General features: G+C 35.0%; 1 pseudogene; it reads left to right on the top strand.

Moving 5' to 3' along the window:
- The first annotated feature begins 405 nt into the window (after positions 1-405).
- Positions 406-2,017, top strand: LOC143616463 (scarecrow-like protein 8 pseudogene; annotated as a pseudogene).
- The last annotated feature ends 4,814 nt before the right edge of the window (positions 2,018-6,831 follow it).

The following is a 6,831-nucleotide window of genomic DNA, read 5'->3' as shown; positions in this document are numbered from 1 at the left end:
GTGTTTGTATTTAGTATTCCACTATATTGAATCCTATTTTATGCCAACCATATCAAACCCAACCAAACAATTTATATATTAGTTATTGCAAAACAATAAATCATAACTTTTTAACCGTAGCTATTATTGTCCATCCAACATTACCTCTCCGTATTAAATTTCCAATTAAATAACAAAACCATATAGTATAGAATATATAAATTATTATTATTGTTATACGTGGCTCCAGTCAATAAAAGGAAGCTTTTTATAAGCCACTTGGAACACCATATTGATATTATTATTATTATTATTATTATTATTATGTTATAAAAACAAGAATCCATCCAATTCTTGCTTTCCGATCATATTCACAATCACAAAACCCCTTTTGCTTTTGTTTCATTCGTATTAACTCCGGCGACAATGTCGTCTGGTTTTCCCGGCCGCTACCCAGATTTATACAGGTCTCCGATGAATAATATTATCTCCGGAAAACGATCGTTGGCTGAATTCCAAAAGCAAAACCAGTTCCGGCAGCAACCGCCGGTTTATTTGAGAAACGTGAAGCCCAGGGTTTGTAATTATAATAATCAACAGACGCTAGATGTTTCTTCAGTTCCTAATTTATCTTCATCGTCTTCGGGTTCTCAACAACTCCGGCCAGACACGTTGAGTCGGTTACAGCAAATTGAAAAAGAGCTTTTGTTTGACGATGAAGACGACGTCGGTTCAGTTGTGACAGATAACGACATGTCGGAAACGGTTCGGAAGCTACTGAACCCGGTTCAGGTTAAAAAAATATCACCGTCTCCAACTACGTCGTCTTCGTCTTCCTGCGCATCATCTTCGGCAACGATTTCGCTAAAGCAGTTAATATCAGACGCGGCCGAGGCGATAACGGACGGGAAGCTGGAACATGCGGTGGAGCTACTCACGCGCGTGGAACAATGTTCCAGCGCGCGTGGGAGTCCTGAGCAACGAGTTGGATTTTATGTAGCGTCAGCTTTACGGGCACGTGTGCGCGTTGGACAACAACCGTCCAACGCGACGGAGTTGTTTCAAAAGGAGCACATTATGTCGACTCAAATGTTGTACGATAAGTCCCAGTGTTTTAAGCTAGCGTTTGTTGCGGCTAATAATGTTATCCTGCAAACGGTATCGTGTTCGGGTCTACCTGAGAGAAATATTCATGTGGTGGATTTTGACATAGGGCACGGGTTACAATACGTGTACTTGATTCACGCGATTGCAGCTGCGCGTAGGACTGATAATTGGATACCTGTTTCAATAAAGCTCACGACGTTTAAGGATTTCGGTAACGGAGGCGTGGAAAGGTTGACGCTTGTTGGTGATGGACTCAAATTGCTTTCCAACAAATTAGGGGTTGCTTTTTATTATAATGTTTTGGATTTTAAGTTATCGAGTATTAGTAAACAAGGATTAGCGGTTGCGGACGGAGATGTTTTGGCGGTGAATTTCGCGTTCAAGTTGAATAAATTCCCTGACGAAAGCGTTAGCACGGAGAATCTCAGAGACGAGATTCTCCGTCGCGTGAAGGCTTTGACACCGTCTGTTGTGACTGTGGCAGAGCAGGATTTGAACACGAATACCGCCTCATTCACTGCGCGTGTGAACGAGGTGTGTAGTTATTACACGACGTTTGTGGACTCGTTCGAGGCGATGATCCCGAAGGACAACCCGGAGCGAGTTAAGGTAGAGGAAGGACTGAGTCGGAGAATAGTGAACTCGGTTGCGTGTGAAGGTAGGGACCGTGTTGAAAGATGCGAGGTGTTTGGCAAATGGCGGGCCCGGTTAAGGATGGCTGGGTTTGATCAAAAACCGGTGAGTCAAGTTACGGTTGACTCGTTGAAGTCAAAGGTGAACTCGGGGACACGTGGCAACTCGAGTTTTAGTGTGAAAGAGGATTCGGGTGGGGTTGGATTTGGGTGGTTGGGAAGGACTCTCACCATTGTGTCTGCTTGGCAATAAATTTTTAAAATTAATTTGATAAATGTATTATAGGTTTAATTATGATTATAATTAATTATTTGATATTTGGGTTAGTTGTGTAATTGCACCTAAGAACAGGAATAAACGTGGCGTTTGATTGTGGGGTCAACGTGTAAAAGCTGGTACTTGGAACCTAGAAGGTTGGGACCATATGTGTTCACGTATACATTGCTTGTTGTTTGATTTAACAACTTTGTACATGTGTGTTTAACAAAGGCCTTTTTCAAAGTTTTAATATCAATATTTTAAAAACCGATCTTTACTCGTACAGGTTTGGCTAAAATATATACAACCGGTTTAATTGAATTGTAGTGAAAGATAAAGTTTCAACTAGGATAAATAGTTGCCTTGTGATTTTATATAAATGCAAATTCAACACAAAAAATAACTCAAAAGTCAAATGATTTTATAAAAAATAAAAAAAATCCAAAAGTTAAATCATAATCAAAAAATATTTAAAACACTCGATTTACACTGAGTTATTCCCAATTAAATGGTTGAATGCCAAAATGCAACTTCAAATATTGGAACAAGTTGCAATACCATTTGGGCTCTCCACTAGGCAAGAGAATGGATTTGAGATTGAAGCTTCAATAGGCCATAGCTCTTTTTAAATTGACTTGTTTTTGTCTTTCAAATTTTAATTCAGTTACCTCAGAAAGATAGGAAGAGAAATCGCATTTAATCGCTCCAATTATAATCGCTTAGTTAATATATATATTTTTTTTTTCAAAAAATGCGGACGATTAATTGTAAAAAATCTTTTGGGCTAAAAACAAGTTTAATGGTTTAAACCCGTAATTGAAGAAAACCGGCCGGTTTAAAGTTTTAGTATACCGAGCCCATATACGAGATCCAGCTTTATCGATTCAACCGGCCGGTTCGAACAAGTTTTAAGCATTGTTAAAAACCGGTTTTTACATCGAACTGGTTTGGGCTTGGAAGTAGCGTAACCGGTTGAATCCGGGGGTTCAACCGGGTTAACTGATTAACCCAATAATTTCATAAAAAAACAATTTCAACTCAAAAATAATTCAAAAGTACATTACTTCATAATAAAAATAATAATAATCAAAAGCACTCAATAATCCTTAAAAAAAACAATCCAAAAGCACTTAATAATCCAAAAGTACATTATTTAATAATAAAAATAGTCCGCTAGTTTACTAATATATTAATTTAGAATCTTTCAGTCTTTGCGATTTAGCTAGGCTAAAATTGTAATCGCATACTAAAAGTAAAAATGAGCCATTGTTTATTTAATAGAAAAGTCTTGGGCTTAAACCGGATTGATGGTTTAAACCAGTGTTTAAGGGAAAACCAACGATTCAGCAAACATATTGTATGCTCAAAAAAATCGAGCTCAAAATTGCCCTTACCTGGAATCTGGTTCAATCGGTTTAATCGGCTGGTATTTACCGATTTTTAGAACATTTGGCCCTTTTCAGTTTTCATAACATGTGTGACAGTAAATTTGGTAAAATCAAAACAACCCATACATGATTAAATGTTTGTCAATTGTCATCTCCTAACATTTTACAAAATATATATTATTTAATAATAACTTTGTAATTGTATTTTACGTGTAAAATAAAAATTATTGTGGAATTAAAAACATATTTAACAACATATTGTTGCGTACACTTATTTGTAAATGTGTCACATACCGGTCGTTAGAAAGTGGGCATGGACCTTTCTAATGTATGTTTTTATTTCTTAGGTGTCAGCCAATAAAGGGCTCCACTATTGCAGTAGTTTGGTGGGGGTTTTTTTTTAGAGAAAAGTTATTATCACAAAGTTTTGTATGATAACTTGCTAGATCTTATCAAACCAGGCCAAAGTTTATGTGGTAGATGAAAACGATGTTATTAACTAATTAAATAAAATGCTAATAGTTTAACAAAATAACAAAACTAGTACAGCTTATTGGATTATTTTTTTCTTTAATAAATGGCGAATAAAGTTAACCATCCATGTATGCAATGTCTTATGTGTATGTGGGAAGATAAGCACGACCAAATGTGTTGTTTTATAAAACTTATCTATATGTTTTTGTAATTATAATTATAATTCAAATGTTGTAAAATAAATTGTTTAGCGGTTAAGAACATCATTTTCATATAATCGTTATTGGTCCGAATATAGCAGCAAGTAGAACGAATAAAAAGCGCCTTGTTTAACGACATGAGAATTTAAAAAAGAGAGTCATTTGAACGATTAAAACTTTGTTTACACCATTGACCTCCGAATAAGTAGTAGATAATTTCTAACCTCTACCGTTTTTCAAAAAGTAGGCGTAGTCAGTATGAAAACATGTTTTTTTTTTCTTTTTTTTTCAACACAACATCAATGAGTTTTTGGCACTTCATTAAATAAGAATTCTAGAATGAATATTTTCACAAATAATAAGAAAACTATATTTAAATTTGTTTAGATTAGTTTAAACAACCTAAAATGCTAAACCATTCTAAACACAATTTTGTGCATATGCCAAAATAAATGTACATTAACATGGTCATTTGATTATATAATGTAAGTATGTTGTACAGGATACTATTTTTTATTTAATAAGAATGTTTTATTTTGTTGCTTTAATAGTATAATGATGCTAGCTGTTCCTGATCCTGGCTGCTTTGATGTGATTAGGGACTTATGGATTGAACTATTGAAGTATGATAAACTTATAAATGCAAAAAGTCGATTTCTTTGAATACATAATTAATGCATGTTAAATATTTATGAGTAAATAATTCATAATGCTTTTATAGGCTAAAATGATTCAATGAATATGCTTTTATAACACTATGTATAGTGATTTAAATAAAAATGATATTTTAAAGTGTCATGTAGGCAGTATGGTGTTTGTTAATACGCTCTTTAACAATGGTGTAGTGATTTAACTTGGATTGGTTAAAGTCCCCCACTTCAAGTTGCTGCCTTTTCTCCCCTACGCACTCGTTAAAGCAATGGCGGGAGAAGGCTTGCCACTCCACCCCGGACGGCGGAGTAGCGGTTTTGACGCCCTTCTTTGTTGACTTGGCGGTCAATTGGCGCCCCTTTATGGCAACAATGTACACAATCTAAGTGGTATTACGCGTATACGCTTGTAAAAAGAAAAATTCTAAACATTTTCATGTTTTCGTAAAGTTGGATTTCAAGCTAATTTCATTGCAACAAATTCTTTATAGAAAGTTGTCTGTTTATAAGACCAAGTGTGGTGGTAGGGTGGGGGGCGCCACTTAGGGATGAGATTGGGATGGTACCGGTACCGACCGGTACCGATCCCGAAAATCCCGATCCCGAAATTGGGAAATTGTTTGTACCGGTACCGGTACCGAAATGTTCGGTTCGGTACCGGTATTTCGTGAAACTTCGGGAAATACCAGTACCGTACCGAACCGTACCGGCGCCAGTATCGTACCAATACCAAAAACTCAAAACTTGGTACCGATTCGGTACCAGTACCAATTGGTACCCGTATCGAAAACACTCATCCCTAGAGCCACTCCCTAGTCTCTGTCACCTTACCTAACCTTCGATCTTAAATACCATAACACACCCATGGTTTCTCTCTCTGTCTAGTAATGGCTAAGAGGGCTTACAAAGGTCGGGTCCGCCCCCCGTTTCTGCCAATCATTTTATTATTATTATTATTATATATTAAAAAGCATTATTATTATTTTTTAACATTTTGGCTAACCAACCCGTTCCATAACATTTGTTTTGTTTATATTAGCACTAGGTTAGTTACCCGTGTACTACACGGGTTGAATCATTTAAATTATATAAATAATAATTTTATAAAAAATAATAAAGAAATCACGCATTACATTAAATAAGGGCAAAAATAAATACATCTATAATCCACAAACCTATAAACAAATATAAATCTCTAAAGATTTGTTGTATACTAACATTAGATTTCTTATTTGTAACTTTACTATGTATATCTTATATTAGAGGTAATTCTACTCAGTAAAGTTATAGAAAAATAACACGTCCCAACTCTCAACTCCCAAGATTAATCAAACAAAAAGGAAATACCATGATTAATAGAATGAGGAACATGAAATTGTAGTTCTAACAGGCATCTTGGTTTATATGAAGCTCAAGCATCAAATAGTCTACAAGCATACCATAAATCATATTGATGCAAAATCATGAATCACCAATGCAACAATCTAAAATTCATTAAAAAAATAGTTATTGACGTGCCATACCTGCGTCTGCATATATAGTTCTTGTGATGATTCCTCCATCTATACTTGACCAATTTATAGCAGGTATAATAATTAATATAATCATTAAAATTATCATAAAACCCAAAATTTCAAATTAGTATAACACGTTTATCTGTCTTACATTTAAAGTTGACACACTTATTACACTTCACCATTTTATGGCAGGTGTACAAACCCACCATTGCAAAATCTCCTATATGTCTCTCATGGTATCGTATTTTAAAATTATTAGTTGGACATTGATTGTTCAGAAACATTCACAAAGTTAGAGCATAAAGGCAATGAGCGTAATGCTTTAACACAACTTATGAGGATGCGATAGGACTAATGAAGATTAAAACCTATTTCCGATCAGTTTGATATGACAACATTTAATCATATGAGGTTGTATCAGAATTCGATGCTTAAATCAAATACTCATTTTTTAAGGATCTAATAAATCATTTTCAAACCAGATGTAACAAAACTGAAGATTACTTATGTACCCTTCTTTAAGCATAAGCATAACTCGATGACGTATACAATAAAGAACGTGCAGGTCACATATTTGACATACAAATTATTTATAATGTTGCTGACAAAAAAACATTTTGAGCAA

Source organism: Bidens hawaiensis, unplaced genomic scaffold (genome assembly GCF_021521415.1).
Source record: "Bidens hawaiensis isolate Kalapana, Puna unplaced genomic scaffold, B.hawaiensis_p1.1 tig00047501_1, whole genome shotgun sequence".
Taxonomy (NCBI): domain Eukaryota; kingdom Viridiplantae; phylum Streptophyta; class Magnoliopsida; order Asterales; family Asteraceae; genus Bidens; species Bidens hawaiensis.
Note: the sequence above shows the minus strand (reverse complement) of the source record. Positions and strands in the feature narration are given on the sequence as shown.